At 44.2% G+C, this 27,602-nt stretch overlaps 1 long non-coding RNA gene across 1 annotated transcript; it reads right to left on the bottom strand.

Annotated features, from left to right (window-relative positions):
- Positions 1-57: 57 nt before the first annotated feature.
- Positions 58-27,602, bottom strand: LOC138446837 (uncharacterized). The gene is made up of 3 exons (XR_011259570.1): positions 27,446-27,602; positions 10,327-10,465; positions 58-2,335 (listed from the first exon to the last, which is right to left on the bottom strand). It is a non-coding gene; the product is annotated as an uncharacterized lncRNA (long non-coding RNA).

Raw genomic sequence — 27,602 nt, 5'->3', positions numbered from 1 at the left:
CTACCTTCCCAGAGTCTGTTATTGCCCACGAGGAAACATGAATGCTGAAGCAAGAAGAAAAGGAAAACAGAAACATGTATTTATGTAAACTTCCATTGATTCAACTAGGAAGAGACCCCACAGCTTTCAAGGTCTGAGTCACAAATCATTATGATCAGAAACGCTGATGTGTTAGGAATACGCAAGGACTTTTGCTTGTTGCCATGGCTCAGGCCTGTTGCAGAGCTAAAGCTGAGCTGACAAACATTAAATATAGTTTTGAGCCTCCATTTATCAGGTGATATTTTGGGAAGAGGAGAACATGGTGGCCGGCCATGAGCCCAGGCTTGTATATTCTGCTCCCCCTGTAGTCACAGACAGATCCTCATTCGGGAAAATCAGAGGAAGGTCACATCACCTTTCCAGACATGAGAAAACTTTGTTCTTTCCCAGATGACCCAAAATGTTCTAATTATTGGTTATTCCCCCTGGTTGGTGATGCAGCCAGCAGGCACGTAGAGCGCAATGAACCCGCACGTGCACAGCTGTTATCTTTGACTTGTGGCCAAAGCAAAAACTGGAACTGAATTTACCCAGACAAGTGTAAAGGCTTCTGCTTAAAGCAGCTATTTTCTAAGCTAGATAAACAGCTTTGAAATGGAGAAGAAATGAATTCTTTTCTAGAACAGCTGAATCAAAGTGAGGTCAACGTCTTGAAGACAAGATGTTAACACAGATCACGCACACAGGCTGCACAAGTCTCCAGGAGAAGAATCAGGCTGCTTCCGTGCCTCCAGGCTGCCTGTGCCTCTACCTGTTCCATCGACTTGCTTTTCGTGTTTGAAAACAACCTTCTACATTAGAGAATGGGAGCTATGTTGAGTTAGCTAGCAAATGACATAAAACAGCAGAGGACAGCAAACCACTGTGCTGGAAGCTTCCACGAGCCGGCAGGGGCATAGGCAAGTGGCCTCTTTTTCCAGTAGCCCAAGAGTCCTTGTCTGGCAGTCCAAGAGCAGGAAGAAACACAGTAGTGTCACTCTGGGCTTGAGTCAGTGATTCTGCCCTGTGAATTTCCACCAAGAGATGGCATTAACAAATACCTCGCTTTTTATAGCAAGCAAAGGGACTGGTAAGAAATAGCTGCTGGGAGAAGCAGGGAAAAATCACCCTCCCTGTTCCTTATACAAACTCCTTGTGCCTGTGCTAATCTGGCAATCCATCTTGCAATCACCAAGCAGAGCCGAGCAAGGCAGCAATTCTCACGGCAACGGTGCTCCTCAGAGCTTTTCATAGCGTGATGCCTATTGCGGCTGCTTATATTGGAGCAGCAGGTGGGTATAAAATAGCAGATTCCGATCCTACAGAAGCAGCGTCCCAGGGTAGAAGAGGAGATGATTTTTTTTCTTTTCCAGTAGAGCAAATATGCATATCAATGTACCTGAATGGAGAGCAGGGTCCTGGTGAGCTGTCATCAGCAGCAAATTCATCTGTACTTCCATCTCAAGTGGTCTATTTTGGCAATAACAAGGCTCATGTAGCAAGGATTTGAAAAGCCTACTTCTCTTGATCCCAACGGGGTTGCAGACCATGTCTGCAGTGCAGACAGCCCTCCACCTACTCTCAGCTTTCATGCGTTCCCCAGTTTCCTCTGTAAAATGGCACCAGTTTTCAAGGCCTTTCAGCACGACGTGGCTCGATGTAGTAAGGCGCAACCAGGCATCGTGGCCTGTTCTCAAATGTTCTATCGTGAAGGCAGTCAGCTGCATAATTGGTGTTGACTTCATAGCCAGTGGGCAGGGACAGTTATCAGAAGTCCATTGAACAAATGGATGGGATGTTTCAAACCTATGAGCATCAAACTTCTCCAAAAATAACAAGAAGTGACAGCTGAAGTCATGCTTAACAGAATCGGTTTTAAAATGTGAAATGGGTTTTAAAAGCAGCCCTGCCTTCTCATTGGGTGTGAATGAGGCTTAGTGTGAAATATCACAGGAGGGGAAATCCCTGACAAGGCCAAGACTCCTGCTTTGTTCTCTGCGTTTGACAAGTAGATATCTCTAGATGACACTTGAAAGGACGACAGCGTGCGGGCAGCAGATGGGTGGGTGGCCGAGGCTGTGTGAAACAGCTCCAAGAAAGCCTTCCTGCCAACCTCACAAGCAGCGCATTAAGACCTCTCCTTGTAACAGTTCCAGACCTGTTGCTTCTCTGGTAATTTGTTCATCAGAAGTCAGCAATGGAAATTGTGCCTTCATCTTCCTGGGACTGCCGGTTGGTTGTCTGGTTCCTTCACCCTTCTACTCAGCTCATGGTTTTCTTAGAATTTTCCAACAATCAAGTCAGCCAATGTGTTCTGTGAAAGGGCAGGTGGCAAATAGATTAAAAGTTAGCAGGCTGTACAGTGTCTATCCTGGAGAAGGAAATGGCAACCCACTCCAGTATTCTTACCTGGAAAATTCCATGGGCAAAAACAGCCTGGTGGGCTACAGTTCATGGGGTTGCAAAGAGTCAGACACGACTTGGCAACTGAGCACCCACAGTCTCTATCACAACTACTCATTCAGCCATTGTAGCAAGAAGCCAGTTACAACACAGACTAGACACAAATGAGTGAGTGTGGCCGGTTTACAATAAAACTTTATTTACAAAAATAATTTGGAATGGGAGGTTTAAGGAGGAGGAGATATGTGTATGCATGTAGCTGACTCACACTGCTCTAGAGCAGAGACCAGCACAGCGTTGTAAGCAATTACACTCCAATAAAAAAACGATTGAGGGGGCCAGATTTAGCCCCCAGCCATAGTGTGCAGACCACCTTCTCTAAGACACTGTTATCATAAACAAAACTGACCCTGGGAAGTATCGTGAATTTTCCATTTCTCACCCACATTTCGGTATCCTGTGATACATTGTTAAGAGTTAATTCCCCGTGACCCCATCTGTTCAAGCCTCCCACTAGCCTTGTTTCTGAGCAGTCTGCTGTCGTATTGACTGTTGCAAGTTGAATTGTCTCTTTTCCAAACCTCAGTACCTAGAATGTAATCATATTGGGAGATCAGGCCTCTAGAGGTGACTGAGTTAAAATGATTATGTTAAGGTGGTGCCCTGATCCATGCTGATTGGTTTCCTTTTCTGAAGAAAGGACCCCAGGGGAGCACAGGCAGAGAAAAGACCAAGTGAAGAGGCCACCTGCAAGCCAAGGAGAGAGGCCTCAGAAGAGACCAAGCCTGCCAGCACCTTGACCTTGAAGGTGCAGGCTCCCAAACTATGAGAACACACATTTCTGTCTTGAAAGCACCCAGTCTGTGGGTGGATGCAGCCTGAGCAGACTAATATGCTGACTCTGGGCCAAGCGTGTGACTCCCTCAGGCCAGTGAGACAGGAAAAATACGACATAAGCAGAGGCTGAAAAAGTGGCTCTTGCTGCTCTCGAGACCTCTGCCAGTGACCCTGTGAGCAAGTCTGCATTAATCTGCTGGATGGTCAGAAACACATGGCCAGTCCCGTCATCACCCCAGCAAGCAAGTCAACCCCAGAGGCAGCCACCTCGTTGACCAGCAGCTGCCCAGCAGTGCAGGAGGATGCAGCTGACCTGAGCAGGAGGATCAAGGAGCTGACCCTGCTAACCACTGACCCACAGGCAACTGATGGTGTTTGCAGCCACTAGGTTTGGGGGTAGTTTGTTACACAGACCAGATACCTGCTCTGTCATTAGCACCTTCCATATCTGCTCTATCCCATCACTCAGACTGACCCCCTTGCTTCTGGCTCACCTGGGCTGCTGCAAAGTTGCACTTCCCTCTCCCTCCACAAGCCCCAGTGGTTCAATCCATGCTCATCCAGCCAGGACCCAGCTCTCTACTCTCTGGCTGTATTCATTTCCTATTGCTGTGATGACAAAAACAAATGACCACACACTTAGAAGCTCATAGCCACACACTTTTATTATCTCACAGTTCTGTGGGTCAGAAGCTTGACATGGGGCTCCAGATTCAATTGAGGTGTCGGCAGAGCTGTGCTCATTTATTGGTGCCTCCAGGGGAGACTGTTTTCCATCTCATTCAGACTGTTGGCAGAATTCAGTTCCTCACTGCTATAGGAATAACATCCTTGTGGCCTTGCTGACTGTCAGCTAAGGGCCATTCCCAGCTTCTAGAGGCCATCCACATGTCTTAGCTCCTGGCTCCCTTCCTCCATCATCAAAGCCAGCAAGATGGGTTGAATCCCTCTCAGAGTTAGACTCCACCCTGCATTTCCATCACATTTCTCTGGAAAATTTCCCACTGGAAATTTTTTCCCAGCTGAAATTTCCCCAGCTGGAAAATTTCCACTCTTTAATGTCCATGGGATGAGATTGGATCCACCCTGATAATTCGAGAAGGACATGGCAACCCATTTCAGTATTCTTGCCTGGAGAATCCCATGGACAGAGGAGCCTGGTGGGCTGCAGTCCATAGAGAGGCAGTCAGACATGACTGAAGTGATTTAGCACATGTGCACCCAGATCATCCAGGATAATCTCCCATCGCCACAATTTTTATTGCATCTGCAATCACATTTTTATTACATCTGCAATCAATCACATCTGATTGTCCTAATCAAGATGGAGGAGTAGAAAGACATGCACTCATCTTCTCCTGTGAGAACTCCAAAATTACAGCTCGCTGCTGAACCATCGACAGGAGAATGTTGGATCCCACCAAAAAAAGATACCCCACATACAAGGGCAAAGGAGAATCCCCAGCAAGATGGTAGGAAGGGTGAAATCACATTTAGAATCAAACCCTATACCTGCCAGAGATGCTCAGAAGGCTTGAACAAAACCTTGTGCACACCAGGAGACCCCACAGAGACTGAGCCAGACCTGCCTTTGAGTGTTTAAGTGCCTCCTGTGGAGGTACGGGTCAGCAGTGACCTGCCACAGAGGCAGGGACAGTGGGTGAGGTCACCATTAGCTCACCATAGAGCTGCAGGAACTTACACAGGCTGGGGGAAACAGACTCTTGGAGGGCACAAATAGAACCTTGTGTGCACCAGGACCCAGGAGAAAGGAGCAGTGACCCCACAAGAGACTGACCCAGACTTGCCCGTGAGTGTCCAGGAGTCTTCAGTGGAAGTGTGGGTCAGCAGTGGCCTGCTGCAGGGTTGGGGGCATTGAGCACAGCAGTGCATGCACAGGACTTTAGAAAGTGAAAGTGACGTCACTCAGTCGTGTCCGACTCTTTGTAACCCCATGGACGTAGCCTACCAGGCTCCTCCATCCTTGGAATTTTCTAGGCAAGAGTACTGGAGTGGGTTGCCATTTCCTTCTCCAGGGGATCTTCCCAACCCAGGGATCGAACCTGGTCTCCTGCACTGCAGGCAGATGCTTTACCATCTGAACCACCAGGAAAGCCTCAGGACTTTAGAAGAAGAACTCGATCATCTTCATTACCTCCACCATAGTCTGGTCTCAGGTCAAACAATAGGGAGGGAACACAGCCCGGCCCATTAACAGAAAATTAAAGTTTTACTGAGCATGCCCCCGCCCATCAGAACAAGACCCAGTTTCCCCCACAGTCAGCCTCTCCCATCAGGAAGCTGCCATAAGCCTCTTATACTTATCTCTCAGTGTGCAGACAGAATGAAAACCACAATCACAGAAAACTAGTCAAACTGATCCCATGGACCACAGCTTGTCTAACTTAATGAAACTATGAGCCATACCAGGTAGGGCCAACCAAGACGAATGGGTCATGGTGGAGAGTTCTGACAAAATGTGGTCCTCTGAAGATGGGAATGGCAAACCACTTTAGCGTTCTTGCCTTGAGAACCCCATGAACAGTATGAAAAGGCAAAAAGATATGACACTGAAAGAGGAACTCCCCTGGATGACACTGAAAGATGAACTCCCCTGGTTGGTAGGTGCCCGGTTTGCTACTGGACATCAGTGGAGAAATAACTCCAGAAAGAATGTAGAGACAGAGCCAAAGCAAAAACAACTCCCAGTTGTGGATGCGACTGGTGATGGAAGTAAAGTCCGATGCTGTAAAGAACAATATTGCATAGGAACCTGGAATGTTAGGTCCATGAATCAAGGTAAGCTGGAAGTGGTCAAGCAGGAGATGGCAAGAGTGAACATCAACATTTTATGAATCAGTGAACTAAAATGAATTGGAATGGATTAATTTAACTCAGATGACCATTACTTTTACTACCACAGGCAAGAATCCCTTAGAACAAATGGAATAGCCCTCATAGTCAACAAAAGAGTCCAAAATGCAGTACTTGAGTATGGTCTCAAAAATGACAGAATGATCTCTGTTTGTTCCCAGGGCAAACCATTCAATATCACAGTAATCCAAGTCTATGCCCCAACCACTAATGCTGAAGAAGCTGAAGTTGAATGGTTCCCTGAAGACCTACAAGACCTTCTAGAACTAACACCAAAAAGAAGAAGAAGAAGAAGAAGAAGAAGAAGAAGAAGTAGAAGAAGTCATTTTCATTATAGGGGACTGGAATGCAAAAATCAGAAGTCAAGAAATACCTGGTGTAACAGGCAAATTTGGCCTTGGAATAGAAAATGAAGCAGGGAAGGTGTTAACAGAGTTTTGCCAAGAGGAAAACTGGTCATAGCAAATACCCTCTTCCGACAACACAAGAGAAGACTCTACACATGGACATCACCAGATGGTCAATACTGAAATCAAATTGATTATATTCTTTGCAATTGAAGATGGAGAAGCTCTATACAGTTAACAAAAACAAGATCTAGAGCTGACTGTGGCTCAGATCATAGACTCCTTAATGCAAAATTCAGACCTAAATTGAAGAAAGTAGGGAAGACCACTAGACCATTCCAGTACGATGTAAATTAAATTCCTTATGATTATACAGTGGAAATGACAAGTAGATTCAAGGGATTAGATCTGATAGACAGAGTGCCAGAGAACTATAGATGGAGGTTTGTGACATTGTAGAGGAGGTGGTTATCAAGACCAACCCCTAGAAAAGGAAATGAAAAAAGGCAATATGGTTGTCTGAGGAGGCCTTACAAATAGCTGAGAAAAGAAAAGAGGCTAAAGAAAAGGAGAAAAGAAAAGATATACCCATTTGAAGGCAGAGTTCCAAAGACTAGCAAGGAGAGATAAGAAAGCTTTCCTCAGTAATCAATGCAAAGAAATAGAGGAAAACAATTGACTAGGAAAGTCTAGAGATCTCTTCAAGAAAATTAGAGATACCAAGGAAACATTTCATGCAAAGATGGGCACAATAAAGACAGAAATGGTATGGACCCCATAGAAGCAGAAGATATTAAGAAGAGGTGGCACAATGCACAGAAGAACTGTACAAAAAAGATCTTAGTGACCCAGATAGTTTCACTCACCTATAAGCCATGCTGGAATGTGAAGTCAAGTGGGCCTTAGCAAACATTACTACAAATAAAGCTAATGGAGGTGATGGAATCCCAATTAAGCCATTTCAAACCCTGAAAGTACATGCTGTTAAAGTGCTGCACTCTACATGGCAGAAAATTTGGAAAACTCAGCAGTGACCACAGGACTGGAAAAAGACAGTTTTCATTCCAATCCTGAAGAAAGGCAATGCCAAAGAATGCTCAGTTGCACTCATCTCACACACTAACAAAGTAATGCTCAAACGTCTCCAAGCCAGGTTTCCACAAGAACTGTGAACTTCTAGATGTTCAAGCTGGATTTAGAAGAGGCAGAGGAACCAGAGATCAAATTGCCAACTTCTGTTGGATCATCAAAAAAGCAAGAGAGTTCCAGAAAAACATCTATTTCTGCTTTATTGACTATGCCAAAGCCTTTGACTGTGTGGATCACAATAAACTGTGGAAAATTCTGAAAGAGATGGGAATCCCAGACCACCTGATCTGCCTCCTGATAAATCTGTATGCAGGTCAGGAAGCAAAAGTTCAAGCTGGACATGGAACAACAGACTGCTTCCAAATAGAAAAAGGAGGACGTCAAGGCTGTATATTATCACCCTGTTTATTTAACTTACATGCAGAGTACATCATGCGAAATGCCAGGCTGGATGAAGCACAAGCTGGAATCAAGACTGCTGGGAGAAATATCAATAACCTCAAATATGCAGATGACACCACCCTTACGGCAGAAAGTGAAGAAGAACTAAAGAGCCTCTTGATGAAAGTGAAAGAGGAGAGTGAAAAAGTTGGCTTAAAACTCAATATTCAGAAAACTAAGATCATGGCATCCAGTCTCATTACTTCATGGCAAATAGATGGGGAAACAATGGAAACAGTGAGAAACTTTATTTTCTTGGGCTCCAAAATCACTGCAGATGGTGATCTCAGGCATGAAATTAAAAGACGCTTGCTCCTTGGAAGAAAAGTTACAACCAACCTAGACAGCATATTCAAAAGCAGAGACATTACTTTGCTGAAAAAGGTCTGTCTAGTCAAAGCTATGGTTTTTCCATAGTCATGTATGGATGTGAGAGTTGGACTATAAACAAAGCTGAGAGCCAAAGAATTGATGCTTTTGAACTGTGATGTTGGAGAAGACGCTTTTTTTTTTCCATTATTGACACTAATAGAGAAGACTCTTGAGAGTCTCTTGGACTGCAAGGAGATCCAACCTGTCAATCCTAAAGGAAATCAGTCCTGAATATTCATCAGCAGGACGGATGCCGAAGCCGAAACTCCAATACTTTGGCCACCTGATGCAAAAAACAGACTCATTGGAAAAGACCCTGATGCTGGGAAAGATCGAAGGCAGGCAGAGAAGGTGGCAACAGAGGATGAGATGGTTGGATGGCATCACCGACTTGATAGACACGAGTTTGAGCAAGCTCCGTGAGTTGGTATGGACAAGGAGGCCTGGCTTGCTGCAGTCCATGGGGTCAGAGTCAGACACGACTGAGCGATTGAACTGACAATCACATTGGCAGAAATGTTTTTTTTGTTTACATAGCATAGATTCTTACAGGTTCCAGGGGTAGACATCTTGGACAAAAGTAGAGTCTGTTAGTCTGCCCACCATGGGCAGCAACTTGTGGCAATGTAATCAGAGACAGTAGTTCTTACCAGCTCTCAGTCACAATGGGAATTTTTGAAAGGCTCACTCCAAACCCTGTGTGGTCAGTTTCCCACTTAACCACCATCACTGCCACTCCAGTGCCCCTACATTGGTTATTTATTCTGGACTAGTCTTCGCCCACATCTGTGTACTCCTCCATGTCTGCAGCTCTTATCCATACTTTATTGGAAATTAGGCTAGGTGGGCCACGATTCTCTGAATATGAGGTTTCCAAGAATGGTGTCTGGATTCCCTTATGTCATTGTCTTGGGCAAGAGAGCTCTGACAGGAAGTCTTTTTTCTAGCCAACTGTTTCAAATTCTACTAAACTTACATCTGAGATTGTGTGCAAGAAAAAATGCCCATGTTATAAGCAATGTCACAATTTCCTACCCCTCTCTACTTAAAATTTTGCAGACTGCTTTATTTCAGTTAATTAGAGCTAGGAGAATCCATTCTATATCAGTTAGGATGACTTCAACTGCAAGTAAAAGAAACCCTGATTTAAACTGACATACACAATATGAAAAATTACTACTTCACATTACAAAAAGCACAGATACAGATAAGACTTCAGGGTTAGTTAATTCTGTGGCTCAGAAGAATAATCAAGGTTCAAATTTTGTTCTCTCTTTCTTCACCCTGCCATTCTTGGTGTCATCAAGCTGGAATAAGGTTTCTGCTGCACTTCCTGGCATCACAGCCAATTACAACATCCAGAGGAAGGAGAGAGTGCCTCTTCTTGTCTCTGCATCTTTGTTGTGTGGGAACATTTTTCTGCAGTTTCCCCTGTAGACTTCCCCCTGGTTTCATTAGCAGAACTGACATCATTTTAAAGCAAGACAAGGGAAGGAGAACGTATCACATCAAGCCCTTCCACAAACACCCTTTCAAATAACAACTACTCCCAACACCGTCCCCTGCATTCCCCTTTGGCCCTACCGAGGCCCCATTCTCCTCAGTTTTCATCACCATGTGTTTTGTTCTGTTGTTTGTGCATTTCTTTCCACATATACTATGACATCAACTTCATTGTGTAAGGAATCTGGAACTTTCTTACTCAACTAAAATAAGGCTTGGCCCATAATCGAGGCTTGGCCTCGATATTTGTTAAATAAACATGATACCCCTGGTACCAATCAGGCCCTTGGAACTGGAGGTACGATCTGCTACCTCCTTGGGCTGCAGTGAGGAGGACTGGATTCTGAACAGAGGTGGGCTTATGTTAAGGGTAGATGGGGAGATTGAACGTTAGATAAGCAACAGACAACCTCACTCTAAACCCCATTGGGTTTCTCACCATCACTGCTCCCTAGTTGCCTGGAGAACCATGAAAAGAGACTTTGGTCACTGCAGCTCTCAGAAGGATTCTCTGGTTTCAGGTACTCTTCCAAGATGAACCCGACTCACAAGGGCTTCTCTTCACAGATCCATTCATCCTAGCATCATTCAGAGTAGAAGGGAAGGTTACTGAGGTTGTCAAGTCCACTGACCTTTATTTAACCCTTTGCTACTTTAATATTTCTAACACTTTATATAATTTACCCATGTAACTCTGAGGAAGCCGGCCACCTAAAGTTTACATAGTAATAAGAAGGGGGCTTATCCTAGAAATAATTAGAATATTCTAAAGCAGTTAGTCGAGACAATAAAAGGAACTAAGGAAAGCATTCATCTCACATGCTAATAAAGTAATGCTCAAAATTCTCCAAGCCAGGCTTCAGCAATACATGAACCCTGAACTCCCTGATGTTCAAGCTGGTTTTAGAAAGGGCAAAGGAACCAGAGATCAAATTGCCAACATCCACTGGATCATCGAAAAAGCAAGAGAGTTCCAGAAAAACATCTATTTCTGCTTTATTGACTATGCCAAAGCCTTTGACTGTGTGGATCACAATAAACTGTGGAAAATTCTGAAAGACATGGGAATACCAGACCACCTGACCTGCCTCTTGAGAAATCTGTATGCATGTCAGGAAGCAACAGTTAGAACTGGACATGGAACAACAGACTGGTTCCAAATAGGAAAAGGAGTACATCAAGGCTGTATATTGTCACCCTGCTTATTTAACTTATATGCAGAGGACATCATGAGAAACGCTGGGCTGGAAGAAACACAAGCTGGAATCAAGATTGCCGGGAGAAATATCAATCACCTCAGATATGCAGATGACACCACCCTTATGGCAGAAAGTGAAGAGGAGCTAAAAAGCCTCTTGATGAAAGTGAAAGAAGAGAGTGAAAAAGTTGACTTAAAGCTCAACATTCAGAAAACGAAGATCATGGCCTCTGGTCCCATCACTTCCTGGGAAATAGATGGGGAAACAGTAGAAACAGTGTCAGACTTTATTTTTTTTGGCTCCAAAATCACTGCAGATGGTGACTGCAGCCATGAAATTAAAAGACGCTTACTCCTTGGAATAAAAGTTATGACCAACCTAGATAGTACATTCAAAAGCAGAGACATTACTTTGCAAACAAGGGTCCATCTAGTCAAGGCTATGGTTTTTCCTGTGGTCATGTATGGATATGAGAGTTGGACTGTGAAGAAGGCTGAGCGCCAGAGAATTGACGCTTTTGAACTGTGGTGTTGGAGAAGACTCTTGAGAGTCCCTCGGACTGCAAGGAGATCCAACCAGTCCATTCTGAAGGAGATCAACCCTGGGATTTCTTTGGAAGGAATGATGCTAAAGCTGAAACTGCAGTACTTTGGCCACCTCATGTGAAGAGTTGACTCATTGGAAAAGACTCTGATGCTGGGAGGGATTGGGGGCAGGAGGAGAAGGGGACGACAGAGGATGAGATGGCTGAATGGCATCATGGACTTGATGGACATGAATCTGAGTGAACTCCGGGAGATGGTGATGGACAGGGAGGCCTGGCGTGCTGTGATTCATGGGGTCGCAAAGAGTCAGACACGACTGAGTGACTGAACTGAACTGAACTGAAGGAAAGCCATTAGGCTGAAGTCTGGCCATTCACACTACTCCACTGAGGGAAGCCTTAGCAAAGTGTGGAGCAAGGCAGCAGGTGTTCCTCACATGAGGAATAGTTCATAATATTCCTCATCACACCTTTCCTTGGAGTTCTTGAGAATCCCAAGGTAGGGGGACACCAGGTCTCTCTCCCAGAGGCCCCTCTCTCAGAGAGGAGTTGGTATATTCACCGTGGAGAGACATGGATAACAGTACTGGAAATGCTTTCCCACTCTCTTTCCCAAAAGATTTCTCTATCCTTGCAAAGGAAAGAAGAGGACTACATGGTCTGTTTGTTCATCCAGAATCATGGAATGGGACAATCCTGCAACAGCCACTATGACCCAACCTAGCCCAGACTCCAGAGCTTTCTTCCCACTTGGACCTAAATCATACTGACTTCCCTCAGAGTGCAAAGCCTTCTACCCCTGCTGTGTGTGTGCATGCTCAGTCGCTTCAGTTGGTTCTGACTCTTTGTGACCCTATCGACTGTAGCCACCAGTATCCTCTGTCCATGGGATTCTCCAGGCAAGAATACTGGGATGGGTTTCTATGCCCTCCTCCATGTGATCTTCCCAACCCAGGGCTCAAATTCCAATCTCCTGTGTCTACGGCAAGCAGATCATTTACCTCCAAGCCACTGGGGAAGCTCTTACCCGACTTAGCTGCTGCTATCTCCCCGGTTTTCTGCTCCTTCAAGGAATTAACTTCCCTTCTCACTTTCCAACCAAACCAAAGACAACTGCACCCAACTTCCTCCCCTGGGTCCTCAAGCTCCTTCTTGAAATTCCTTATGGTCTCTAGAGCCAGCTCTTCTGAGAAAGTCTTAATTATAACCAGTGTCTTTATTATTTATTTTCTTGCTCAAATCATTCCAGCTTTAGACGTTAAGTGGTACTTCAGGTTGACTGCTGCACTCTTACAGCAAGCATTCCTCCTTTTTTCTAGCACTTCCTTATACCACAAGATAATCCTGGTTAATCTTGTGTTTTCCCTGCCCAACTTCTGGAATCAACCTCTTCTGTATGAAACCCTGGTTTCTTTTATTGAAGAATGGTGTTTGGAAGCAAGTATCTGGGCACCCAGTATATTCAGCACTATTGTAGTATCATTGCTTCTTGGGCCCTCTCAGCAGACAGAGCTAGGGTACCTGTGTGTATTCTACCCCAAAGGTACATGTGTATTTTGGTACCCATCTCTCTGCTTGTGTATATCAAAGTCAAGGAATTTATACTGATGCTGATTTCAGGCCAACACCATGGATTTTGGTTTAGCCTTCTCTCCTCCTCCAATAATGAGAAACCTGGTTTATTGCCTACTTTTGTTGTTGTTCAGTCTCTAAGTTGTTTCTGATTCTGCAAACCCATGGACTGCAATACACAGGGCTTCTTTACCATCCACTGTTTCCTGAAATTTGCTCACACTCATGTCCATTGAGTCAGTGATGCCATCCAACCATCTCTTCCTCTGTCGCTGCCTTCTCCTCTTGACCTCAATCTTTCCCAGCATCAGGGTCTTTTCCAGTGAGCTGACACTTCACACCAAGTGGCCAAAGTATTAGAGCTTCAGCCTCAGCATCAGTCCTTCCAATGAATATTCAGGCTTGCTTCCCTTTATGATTGACTGGTTTGATCTCCTTGCTGTCCTAGGGACTCTCAAGAGTCTTCTCCAGCATGATGATTCAAAAGCATCAATCTTCAGTGTTCAGCTTTCTTTACAGACCAACTGTCACACCCTTACATCCATACTGAAAAAATCATAGCTTTGACTTTACAAACCTGTAGCAGCATAGTGATGTCTCTGCTTTATAATATGTTGTCTAGGTTTGTCATAGCTTTCTTTCCAAGGAACAAGCATCTTTTGATTTCATGGTTGCAGTCACTGTCTGCAGTGATTCTGGAGCCCAAGAAAATAAAATCTGTCACTGCTTCCACTTTTCCCCCTTCTATCTGCCATGAAATGATAGGACCAGATGCCCTGACCTTAGTTTTTTGAATGTTGAGTTTAAGCCAGCATTTTCACTCTCTTCTTTCATACTCATCAAGAGGTTCTTTAGTCCTCTTCAATTTCTGCCATTACAGTAGTGTCATCTGCATATCTGAAGCTGTTGCTGCTTCTCCTAGCAATCTTGATTACAGCTTGGGATTCATCCAGCCCAGTATTTAGTGTAGTCAATGAAGCAGATATTTTTCTGGAATTTCCTCACTTACTCTATGATCCAATGCATATTGGCAAATATTATCTCTGGTTTCTCTGCCTTTTCTAAATCCAGATTGTACATCTGGAAGTTCTCAGTTCATGTACTCTGGAGCCTAGCATGAAGAATTTTGAGGATAACCTTACTAGCATGTGAAATGAGAGCAATTGTATGGTAATTTAAACATCTTTTGGCATTGTCTTTCTTTAGGATTGGAAAGAAAACTGACCTTTTCCAGTCCTTGGCCACTACTGAGTTTTCCAAGTTTGCTGGCACACTGAGTACAGCACTTGAACAGCATCAGTTTTTAGAATTTTAAATAGCTCAGCTGGAATTCCATCAACCTCCACTAGCCTTGTTCATAGTAATGCTTCCTAAGGCCCATTTGATTCACATTCCAGGATGACTGGCTGTAGGGAAATGACCACCCCGTCTTGGTTATCTGGGTCATTAAGACTTTTTTGTTTAATCCCTTCTGTTGTTGTTAGACCCTTACCATTTCTGTCTTCTATCATACCACTCTTGCATGAAATATTCCCTTGATAGCTCCAGTTTCCTTGAAGAGATCTTTGGTCTTTCCTATTCTGTTGTTTTCCTCTATTTCTTTGTATTGTTTATTTAAGAAGTCCTTTTTATCTCTCCTTACTATTCTCTGGAACTCTGCATTCAGTTAAGTATGTCTTTCCCTTGCTTGCTTGCCTTTCCATTCTCCTTTCTCAGCTGTTTGTACTCCTCAGACAACCACTTTGTCTTTTTGTCTTTCTTTTTCTTTGAGGTGATTTTGATCACTGCTTCCTGTACAATGTTATAAACCTCTGTCGATATTTCTTCAGGCATTCTGTCTATCAGATCTAATCCCTTGAATCTATTCACCTTCACTGCATAAGCCTAATGGATTTGACTTAGGTCATTCCTGAATAGCCTAGTGGTTTCCTTACTTTCTTCAATTTAAGTCTGAATTTTGCAACAAGGAGCTGATGATCTGAGTCACAGTCAGCTCTAGGTCTTGTTTTTGTTGACTGTATAAAGCTTCTCCATCTTCAGTTGCAAAGAATATAATCAGCTTGATTTCAGTATTGACCATTTGGTGATGTCCATGTGTAGAATGGTCTCTCATGTTGTTGGAAGAGGGTGTTTGCTATGACAAGTGTATTCTCTTGACAAAATTCTGTTAGCATTTGCCCTGCTTCATTCTGTATTCCAAGGCCAAAAATGCCTGTTACTCCAGTTATTGCTTGACTTCCTACTTTTGCATTCCAATTCCCTGTGATGAAACGGACATCTTTTTTTGGTGTTAGTTCTTGAAGGTCTTGTAGGTCTTCATAGAACCGTTCAACTTCAGCTTTTTTGGCATCAGTGATTGAGGGATAGACTTAGATTACTGTGATGTTGACTGGTTTGCTTTGGAAACAAATCAAGATCATTCTTTCATTTTTGAGATTGCATCCAAGTACTGCATTTTGGACTCTTTTATTGACTATGAGGACTACTCCATTTCTATTAAGGGATTCTTGCCCACAGTAGTAAATATAATGGTCATTTGAATTAAATTTGCCCATTCCCATCCATTTTAGTTCACTGATTCCTAAGATGCCGATGTTCACTCTTGCATCTCCTGCTTGACCAATTTACAATTTACCTTGATTCAAGGACCTAACATTCCAGGTTCCTATGCAATATTGTTCTTTACAGCACTGGACTTTACTTTCATCACCAGATACATCCACAACTGAGTGTCATTTTGTTTTGGCTCAGCTGTTTCATTCTTTCTGCAGCTATTCATAATTGCCCCCTACTCTTCCTCAGGAGCACAGTGGACACCTTCAGACTTGGGGGGCTCATCTTCTGGTGTCATCTTTTTGCCTTTCACACTGCTTATGGGGTTCTCATGGCAAGAACACTGGAGTTGGTGCCATTCCCTCCTCCAGTGGGCCGTGTTTTGTCAGAACTCTGCTATGACTCACCAGCCTAGGGCATGGCTCTTGGTTTCATCAGTTCAGTTCAGTCGCTCAGTTGTATTGGACTCTTTATGACCCCATGAATCACAGCGCACCAGGCCTCTTTGTCCATCACCAATTCCCAGAGTTCACTTAAATTCATGTCCATCGAGTCAGTGATGCCATCCAGCCATCTCATCCTCAGTCATCCCCTTCTCCTCCTGCCCCCAATCCCTCCCAGCATCAGAGTCTTTTCCAATGAGTCAACTCTTCGCATGAGGTGGCCAAAGTACTGGAGTTTCAGCTTTAGCTGAATTCCTTCCAAAGAGATCCCAGGGCTGATCTCCTTCAGAATGGACTGGTTGGATCTCCTTGCAGTGCAAGGGACTCTCAGGAGTCTTCTCCAACACCACAGTTCAAAAACATCAATTCTTCGGTGCTCAGCTTTCTTCACAGTCCAACTCTCACATCCATACATGACCACCGGAAAAACCATAGCCTTAACTAGACGGACCTTTGTTGGCAAAGTAATGTCTCTGCTTTTCAATATGCTGTCTAGGTTGGTTGTAGCTTTCCTTCCAAGGAGTAAGCGTCTTTTAATTTCATGGCTGCAATCACCATCTGCAGTGATTTTAGAGCCCCCAAAAATAAAGTCGAACACTGTTTCCACTGTTTCCTCACCTATTTGCCATGAAGTGATGGGACCAGATACCATGATCTTCTTTCTCTGAATGTTGAGCTTTAAGCCAACTTTTTCGCTCTCCTCTTTCACTTTCATCAAGAGGCTTTTTAGTTCCTCCTCACTTTCTGCCACAAGGGTGGTGTTATCTACATATCTGAGGTTATTGTTATTTCTCCCAGCAATCTTGATTCCAGCTTGTGCTTCTTCCAGCCCAGCGTTTCTCATGTTGTAGTCTGCATATAAGTTAAGTAAAGCAGGGTGACAGTAGACAGCCTTGACGTACTCCTTTCCCTATTTGGAACCAGTCTGTTGTTCCATGTCCAGTTCTAAATGTTGCTTCTTGACCTGCATTCAGGTTTCTCAAGAGGCAGGTCAGGTGGTCTAGTATTCCCATCTCTTTCAGAATTTTCCACACAGTCAAAGGCTTTGGCATATTCGATAAAGCAGAAATACATGTTTTTCTGGAACTCTCTTGCTTTTTCCATGATTCAGTGGATGTTGGCAATTTGATCTCTGGTTCCTCTGCCTTTTCTAAAACCAGCTTGAACATCTGGAAGTTCACGGTTCATGTATTGCTGAAGCCTGGCTTGGAGAATTTTGAGCATTACTTTACTAGTGTGTGAGATGAGTGCAATTGTGTGGTAATCTGAACATTCTTTGGCATTGCCTTTCTTTGGGATTGGAATGAAAACTGACCTTTTCCAGTCCTGTGGCCACTGCTGAGTCTTCCAAATTTGCTGGCATATTGAGTGCAGCACTTTCACAGCATCATCTTTCAGGATTTGAAATAGCTCATAGAGTTATGTAAATACCTTCACCACAGCAAGGCTGTGTTCTGTGAAGTGGATTGTCTACTTTATTTTTTACCATGTAAGTGGATACGCAGTCTCATTTGTGCAACTCTAGTACATAATCAACTTTTTCAGGATTTCTAAAATAGACCCTGTGAGAAGCATATTCACTAACTAGATTATAGCATTTGTATAGTATTATTTTGTCTTTGGTCTTACAATATTCAGTCAAAATACTGTTTTGCAAATTTACTGAGGTTCACTCTTTTCTAGCAGTAGGCCTCTTGACTGAAGGCTTATTCAGGCAATATGTGTCCCTTCTCATAGGCATAGGACTACTTTTTCATATACAAATGACCTTAGAACATTGGGTTTTAACATCATGACCCCCTTCTTCTAATGGGCAGGCACATTTAGACACACGCCTAAGGTCCTACTTTTAGATCCTCAGCCTAAACAAGTGTCAGATGTATGTTGTTCTAGATCTTTAAGTGTCTTCTTCACAATATTAAACCTCTTAATTAAAGAAGGAGAATGGGCCTGAGTCTTGTGTAGATTGCGTTTATGCTTTATTATTTTTCCATACAATACTTTGGATGCCTGAGATGACCACTATAAATTTCTTTTTATTATTCTAAATTTGTATTATCCCCTTAAGTGGTATATTGCATTGCTACAGTTCACAACCTCCAGCCATAAAATACAAAGCAATAAAATCTTCTAATTAATGCACACATATGCAAAGTTTGTAATTAAATGCAAAGCTATAATTGGACCCAGTGTCCCATCTAACACGAAATAGCAATGAACTGGGAAGGCACAGGGAGGGAGAGCTGGAATATTCAGCATTGAAGTTGAATAATTATTTACAGTAACTTACACAAAAAACATTATTCCAGATTTTAGAAGAAATAGCCATAAAACCAAGAATTAGAAAATTTGTCTCAATTTATCATTACATAGGAGGATAGGATCTGCTATACTCATGACACAGCAAGGTGGGGGAAGAGTGTCGCAAATTTATAGATGTGGTCGCTAAGGAAATAAGCTCATCTATAGACTGTAATCTGCCCACATATACTCCTACATAAACATGCACACACATACACACACACACACTTTCTCTCTCTCCCTTCCATCAGGAGCCTTAAATTCCCACTTCCTTTTGAGTTTTTGTCCTCCACATTTCTAAACATACCTTATGCCTCTTGCTATTAATGCAGTTGTTCGTCTTTGACTACGTGTTAAGGATGTAGTCAATGATAATTTCACAGGACGATTTCAAAAGATCCACAAACACACTTTTCACGAATACCTTGTTTACAAATTTTAAAAAACTAAAAATAATGATTTAGGAGTTCTGAACTTCATATGAAATGGAAAAAAAAAAAAACCCACCTTATTGTATTAATTTTGGGCCCTAACAGACCAAAATGGCTTCTCCTTTATTTAGCCTTCTGATTGAACACGGTCACCACCATCACCACAGTTGTGAAGCAGTGTTCTGGAAATTATCTGTCGCTCCTCATTTTCCCTCTGCCCGAGGCACGTTAATCCAGCAGCACATCCTACTAGTTCCGTCTCCAAAACACAGTGTGAATTCTCTACTGCCACAGTCCTAATCCTGCCTATTTTTATTGATTAGCTGGGCCACTGAAATTATCCCTTTAACTGTTACCCAATAATCATTTTTCCCACCTTGAATCTATTCTCTACACTGAAGTGAGTGATCTTTCATAAATATTAACTTATAACTCCTCTCTAAAAGAATGGTCAAGTGTTGGGTTTTTTTTTTTTCCTTCTGAGGGCTCATCTTGACCCACACTTCACCACATTCTCTGAATGCAAGCCCACAACCATCCTTTGGTTCCTTTCTTCTCAGGGCCTTAACCCATTCCTCCCACTCTACACCTAGTGAGTTTCTACCCATGTCACTTCCTCTAAGAGTCCTCCCTAACCTCACCAAGTGAGACAAGAACATCTCATCTGTTCTCAAAACATAATACACTTTTTCTTCTTAACACCGATTATAGCTGAAATTCTACATTTACTTCAAAAATTATTTAATTGCTGTCCTTCTATCCCTCCCCAACCGTACTAGTCAGAATTGTGTCCATTTGCATTCCATACAGCATCCTTAGCAGCAAGGAGAGGATGCATCTGGCACTTAGTAGGTGGTCAATAAATATTTATTCAATTAATACTGAATAGAAAAGGAATAGCCTGAGTATATGGCACTTTCACTTTTGTCTACTTTATCAACCATCAGCAGCAGGTGAAATGAAAATCCTGTCAGTGCATGTGAATCTCCTGTTGTGATACCTGAAGTTCCGCTGAGCTCCAGACAGATGGAAGGCCTGCAGCCGGCTCACAGAAGGGCTCTCAGGTTTGACCTGCATACCAAGCAGAGAGCAGAAGAATGCTCCAGGGTGGAGAGCCGGCAGCCTGTTGACACCCATAAAATCCAAGGCCAGCTCTGGCTTTGACCCTCTCACATCCAGTAAAAACATGGTCAAGATGGAGAGCAGGAACAGGCTAATTTCTTGGAATTATTCCAGAAAAGCTGAATATATGACCAATATTTGAATATATGACCATTTATCAGTCACTCTTCTATGACCTAATCATGTGCAATCATCTTTTCAGTCTCAAAAAGCAGGAAACTAACTGTTTCAATGGTAGATTTTCTTCTTTCTGCCATGTCCAGGTGACATATTTCAATAAGATAGAAATGAGGGTAGTGCTTTCCGAGGCTCTCTCTTCTAGCTCCCAGAAAACATCCTGACCTTGGAACATGGAGGCAGGAGAGTAATCCATCTGGAGAGGAGACACAGCATCTCCTAGAAGGAGCCAGGAGCCAAATACTAGGCCCAAGGTGTGCACTGAAGGCTCACCTGCTATGGGATGGAGCGGTATGCAGGGATCTGGTCCCAGGGGCCCGGCTGGCACAACAAGGCATCTCCAGGTGGCAGGATTTCTGGGCATCAGATGGTGCCTGAGGTAGACTGTGAAAGATGCAATGCAAAAAAAAGGGACACTAGGAACCAGGCAAGCGGAATCAAGGTCCATAGCCGAGCAGATGGTCTGTGAATAGGGGAAGAGAGAGAACTGAGAAACAAAGAGGGTAAAGCTGACCAGGCTGACTCCCTCCCTCAGCACACTCACTTGTCCTTGAATCTTACCGAGACTCTATTTGCAGGCTCTTAATGAGTCACTTTCTCATCTTTGTCTCTTGAATGAACCTGCCAGGAAAACCTCCAACCCTGGATCAATTCGCCTACCTACCCTTGCATTCACATACCTAATCAGATGATCACAGAATTCAGGAGAGAATTCTCTTGTGTAGAATGGCACAGTTCCTCATGAATGACCCCCTCCCTCATCTGAGCCCCCGCACGCCTAGTCACTTTTCACCAGATCCATCCAAAAATGTTAACACGTGAGCAGGCTCTTTTGCACACTCTCCTCTGCCGTCAAATTCTATTTCTAGCTTGACTCTCAGCCAACTGCACCTTCTATTCTACTGGGGAAACTGAAAGTCATAGAGTAAGAAATACCTCAACCTCCTGCCCCTACTTGTTGACCTGAAAAGCTGTCTGGGTCTTTGATCTCTTCCTTTCCACCGCAGAAGAGATGGTTCTTCAGCTGCTGGAGCCAAACCCCACCTGTGCACTCAGGATCACATTTTATCCAAGTCCTCAGAGAACCTACTCCATCAAATGCATCCTCCTTTCATCTCCTGTGTCTTCAGCTTCTGTGCGACTCACTCAACTCAACAGATAAGTCTCTCCCTGTTTAAAATAATTGTTATCCTTTTAACTCTTTCCTTCCCTACTTTCACAGGTGGCTTCAAAGTCTTTTTTATAACCTAATGATCTCTACTTTGTCACCTCCTATTCACCTGGTAGGTTTCTGAGGTAGCACTAGTGATGAAGAACCTGCCTGCCAATGCAGGAGACATAAGAGATGAGGGTTCAATCCCTGGATTGGGAAGATCCCCTGGAGGAGAGCATGGCAACCCTCCTCATTACTCTTGCCTGGAGAATCCCATAGGCAGAGGAGTCTGGTGGGCTGCAGGCCATAGGGTTACACACTACTGAAGCAACATGCAGGCATTCACCTGGCACAACTGAAACAGCTCTCATCAAATCAACAACCCCATGAACACTTTCAGAGAAGGCAATGGCACCCCACTCCAGTACTCTTGCCTGGAAAACCCCATGGACAGAGGAGCCTGGTAGGCTGCAGTCTATGGGGTCAGGAACAGTCGGACACGACTGAGCAACTTCACTTTCACTTTTCACTTTCATGCATTGGAGAAGGAAATGGCAACCCACTCCAGTGTTCTTGCCTGGAGAATCCCAGGGACAGGGAGCCTGATGGGCTGCTGTCTATGCGGTGGCACAGAGTCGGACACGACTGAATCCACTTAGCAGTAGTAGCAGCATGAACACTTTCCTGCCTGTGTTTCACTCCCTGCATCTGACACCATGGGCCAACCTCTCTTCTCTCGGTTCCTGTGACTCCAGCCCCCTATCTCTCCATTCCTTTGTGGTCTCTCCTGCTGACGTCTCTTCTGCTCCTTTTCTCTTCTCAGCGTTGCATATTACTTCTAAGATCTCATCCACCGGCCATCACCCAACACTATACACAGAGGAATTTCAAATAACAATCCCAACCTCCTTAGTTCCAGACTCCTCTGTCCAACCTGAAGAACACAATTACTACCCTACTAGTGTTACTTGGGTAAACCAGGCCTGCAAGCTGTTTTGTGATCAGCGCCCTCCACTGTTTGTGAACAGTGAGATTCTCAAGTTCCAAATTTCTCTCTTTCCAATTGAACAAAGGTCATTCTGGGTATCTGGGTTTGGGGGAAAAAAATAAAGGGCCGGATAAAGGAACCTGCCTTTGCACAACTATTGGATAGGATTAAAAACAAACAAAAAAATACTTAATGTTCCCAAACCTTTCACTGGGGCAAGACGCAGCCACAACTCGTGATATGAAGACCACAAACCATGGTCCAAAATTGGGGAAAAATATTTCACTTCAGTAATTACAGCCAGAGAAGTTAAAAGAGAAACTAGCTATTACATTTTAGACATGTTTAGCCTTCTCACACTTTACAGTTCTAGGATTCAGAGAGGATCATGTCATACAATTAAAGTCTCTCCATAATTATATGAAGCAAATATAAGATGTTTAGTAAGGTGCTTCGCACAGAGTACATATAATACATGGTCACTGATGTTGTTATTCACATCAATTCGATAATTATCTACCATAATCCACTATGGATATGATCAGAAAATAGAGCCAATCAGAAGTCTATCTTCTATTTAGGTGACAGAAACATAGACAGATATAGATGAAGAGTTTTTGTAGTTATCACATCACATTCACTTAGGAGCCTTGCGAGGTGGAAAGGTAATGTTAATAATCCTAATTTTACATATAGAGAAGGTGACCCCAAAAGCAGATCAGTGCCCCCGCAGCAATCAGTTGTGAGGTTTGAACATGCAGTTCTGCCTTTCAGATTCCTCGCTTATTTCTTCTCTTTGAGACTGAGAGAAGGGTGCAAAGGAAACTGGGGGACCTGGACGCAAAAGACATCAGAGGATGAGAGAGAGTTATAAGGGTGTTGTTTTCCAGGTTTCCTCTGTCCCTCAAACTGTACAAGGTATCGAGTTGTCGATTTATTAGTGAGTGTGGCTTATGAAATTTATCTCTTTACTTTATCATCCCTGTAAACTGTTTGAAAATAGACGTTAGCCTACATTCATGATTTGTTGCTTCTTGAGCCAGCATGAAAAGTCAGGACACAGCACTATATCCTACAAAGGCTCAAACTTCTCTTTGAATTTATAATACTTGTTCTAAAGGAGAAGCGAGATTCTGACAAGGATGGGTCAATTGCCCATCATGTTCTTGGCTTCCTGGCTTGATCAGCTAGACCTTCCACAGCGCCAAGCATACGCTGACTGCCCTGGATCACCCAAGGTATGCTGGAGGCCTTAGGAGACCATATGTTAGGCATCTGACATATGTTTAAAAAGGAGCTGGTCATATTTCCAAAAAGGATTTCCATAATGTATCTTCGGCACTGCTAGAATCAGCCCTGCAGCTCATCATGTTTAATTCATGCTTAATTACATTTGAATTCATGAACTTTCCCATGAAGCCTTCACAATCACACTCCCACTATAGAAGTCTTACTTGCTGAATTCTTCTGTGCTTAAGCACAAATGTCAGTACCTTATGAAGTCTCACAATTATGCTATTCACTATCATTTCTCATCCAGCCAGGAATCAACATAATTTGATGCTGCTGCTGCTGCTGCTGCTAAGTCACTTCCGTCGTGTCCGACTCTGTGCAACCCCGTAGACAGCAGCCCACCAGGCTCCCCTGTCCCTGGGATCCTCCAAGCAAGAACACTGGACTGGGCCTGCCATTTCCTTCTCCAATGCATGAAAGTGAAAAGGGAAAGTGAAGTCGCTCAGTCGTGTTCAACTCTTAGCGACCCCATGGACAGCAGCCTACCAGGCTCCTCTGTCCATGGGATTTCCCAGGCAAGAGTATGGGAGTGGGGTGCCATTGCCTTCTCCAGATAGCTGCACAATTATGAAAATACTATCAAGTAGACATCACACATGTGAACCTAGTGCTAAGTATTATTGTAATGAAGTCAGGGAAAAGTCATGAAATTCCTAGCCAGCCTGAACTTAACAGAACATGAAGTCATTAAACTTAATTGAAAGTGTTCACACTGAGTGTTTCTAGTTCAGCAATGGAAATTTCACACAAATTGGAGCTGCTTAGGGAAGGGCTGCCTCCAGAGTTGCTTTTCACACTGAGACAACAAAATGACCAAATTTACCCTGGCCTTTCATAGTCACTCTGTCTCCCTCTCTAAGTATCATTTAATAGTCTCCTACTGCCATGTTTGAATCAAGTCCTACAAAGTTCCTTTTCAGAAAGTCATGGAATCACAGCTGAAAGGAACTCCGCAGATGACCTCATCCTTGACGTTCACTTCACAGATGAGAAACACAGACCCAGAGTCTCCTAATATCACAGCTGCCGAGCAGTAACCTGGACCTGGGACTCAGATTTCCTGACGTTCAAGCCAGGAAATGATTTTCAGCATGTACTAGGGCACATCTCCAAAACGGTAGCTGGATGTTACAAATGAAGTCTGAAGCTTTGTTCCAACCTGACCAATGGAACACCAAGGCTCAAGCTTTGTCTCCTTCGCCACTCAGATGGACCCACCCCCCTAGTCCATTTTTATGCCTGAAATCCTCACCATTAGAAGTTCTTTTTTGGATTTAAACCATTGGGTTCCTAGGAGAATCTTCCTAAATAGAAAGAGTGCATTAGGCTGCAGAGCCTGGCCCCTGAAATGGCCCAAGAAAGCATGGACTTCAAGTCAGCAGTCAGGACCTGAATGAATGGCACAGAAGATAGATGATATTCAGAGGTAACAGCTAAGGCCAGGGAGGATAACCTGGGCCTGGTGCACAGCCCTGGCAGGGGCCTGAAGTCTGAAGGTCTGGGTAGTAAACACACCTCTGGAGGGGCAGAGTGGGTGCTTATGATAGATGGGGGATGAAGGGACAGAGACTTTCATGAAGAGCATTGAAGCAGGCAGATGACCCATACCCACCTATTAGGGCCCATGACCAGTGACCAGCAGTTCCTTCTCAAGAGAAGTACCATACCTCCTAGCAGCATTTTACTTTTTCATTCCTTTCTCAGAAAAGGGAAGAAAATGTCTGCCTTCTCCCTTAGCTACTTTGGCCCAAGGTTTTCTCTAAGCATGTATTAAATGCAGGTGCTCATCCCTTAGCTAGAAAGGCCATGGTTTAAGAAAGTCTTCTGAGTTAAGTTCCCAAGCAAATTGTCCTCCTCTCATCCTTTTGGTCAAAAGCTTCCTCAAGACAGCTTTGGTCAGTGTTGAAGTCCATCAAATACAGGAAACGCGCTGTAACTGCCTAGCAGCGCCTCTGCCTCCTGCCCCTTTTCTCTGCCTTCATACCTTATCCATGGGGGCCACACACAGTGGTTACAGTGACACTTAGGGGCCCTGGGACCAGCCCTGCCCTGCTTTAAAATGGTTGAAGATGGAGTGAGTCAGGCAATCCCCATAGAGGGGTAACCTCCACTGGGGGTGAGATGCTGTATTACGGGTCACTTTCTGGTGTGCATAAGTGAATCCACTGAGGAGGCCCTGTGCCAATCAATAAGAGTGGATAGAAAAACCCAGGAACACAGGTCCTATTCTCCAGAGCTTCTGAACCAACACAAGAGAGACAGCATCTGTGCAGAGAGATAGCCCACAAAATACCAAGAAGGTGAGAGGAAAGGAGAGGGAAAGGGGGTGCATGAGAGGCGTGAGGGGAAAGGAAAATGAAAATGGGTGAAGGAGAAGGGCTGGGGCACGCGTCTCTAGGTAGAGGGTGGCACCAGTTAGGTGAGCACTGTGTTCCCAGCACAGTGCTGTGATTATGTATATTATCTTATCTGATGGTGTTTGTGATTTAAATATGAAATCTCCAGAAAGAAACTGGAATAGTTAGTCATCTCCTCAGTCTTACCTCTGGGAAATTAGAGGTAAGTCTTGCTCAAAGGGTAAAGCGTCTGCTTGCAATGCAGGATACCTGGGTTCGATCCCTGGGTCGGGAAGATCCCCTGGAGAAGGAAATGGCAACCCACTCCAGTACGCTTGCCTGGAAAATCCCATGGACAGAGAAGCCTGGTAGGCTACAGTCCATGGGGTCGCGAAGAGTCGGACACGACTGAGCGACTTCACTTCACTTTATCTCTAGGAAAAGGAAGTGAGCAAAGGTGTACCAATTACAGACGACAAAGCAAAGCTGGGGTCTGTGGGTTTTGTTTTTTTTTTTTCTTTGGCTGTGCTGGGTCTTCACTGTGGCTTGAGGGCTCAGCTGTCCTGTGGCGTGTGGGATCTTAGTTCCCCAATCAGGGATCAAGTGGTTAGGTAGTTAGAATAGGGAAAAGGAGTCCAGAATGGCAGCGGTTAAAAAACAAGGAAGGGAAAAAGCCCGTGAAAACAGAACAAAGGAAGCTCTGAGGACTGGAGTGAGGACCTCAGGTAGAAGAAACAGCACTCCTGGCTGGCCCAATTTACATAGGGCAGGCCCAAGGGGAGGAAAAAAGATAGAAAAAGAGGAACCGAAGGGCCAGGGCGTCTCTCTCTCCCGTGCGTGCGCGCGCTCTCTCTTCTCTTCGTGCGACAGCATGTCCTCATGCCTTGAGGATGTATTTTCCTTTATTTTCTAAATAAAACTGAGGGAGCCGTAACACTGTCAGAGAGCAGTGGCGCACTAAGGGCTTTAATGTCCGTCGCTTCAAATTTTTGTTGAGATGAGACAGAACCAAGGAGATTATGCTCCCCTGATAAAACCTACCTACCTCCCCTGCGCTGGAAGGCAGATTCTTAGCCAATGGACCGTCAGGGAGTCCCAGGCCTGTGGTATGACAGCAGTGACTCAGTGGCAGAAACGCTGCCTTACAGCACCTTCCTCTGGGAATATTATCTGCCATTCTGTCAGCTTGGCTGTCAGAGTCCCCTCATATCTGGACAGCACAGTTGCCCAATATCTGTATGTGGGTTTGCCTTGGACTGTAACTTCTTCCCTCCTGAGCGACCCCGCATTGTTGTCATTAGTGAGTGACCAAATCCTCACCCTTCAGCTTGTCAGCAATTCAAGTTTCCAGGGTGCCGGTGGGACAGGCCACCGTGGACCTTTGGCCCACCTCTCCCAATACGCTCAGCCATTACAAGCCTCCCTCCTTTTCCTCCACATGCCTACCTGTTCCTCTGAGCAAAAAGTCACTCTCAAGCGCCAAGAGCGCAGTGGAATTGAGAGATTAGTGACGCAGAGGTGGTGGGAAAGTGGCCGGGAACAAGGGAGCAAGAACACTTCACGCTGAAGACTTTCTCACCCAGAGTCGGCCAGACCTTTGTGT

Source organism: Ovis canadensis, chromosome 10 (assembly GCF_042477335.2).
Source record: "Ovis canadensis isolate MfBH-ARS-UI-01 breed Bighorn chromosome 10, ARS-UI_OviCan_v2, whole genome shotgun sequence".
In the NCBI taxonomy this organism is placed as follows: Eukaryota; Metazoa; Chordata; class Mammalia; order Artiodactyla; family Bovidae; genus Ovis; species Ovis canadensis.
This window is presented reverse-complemented; position numbering and strand designations above follow the sequence as displayed.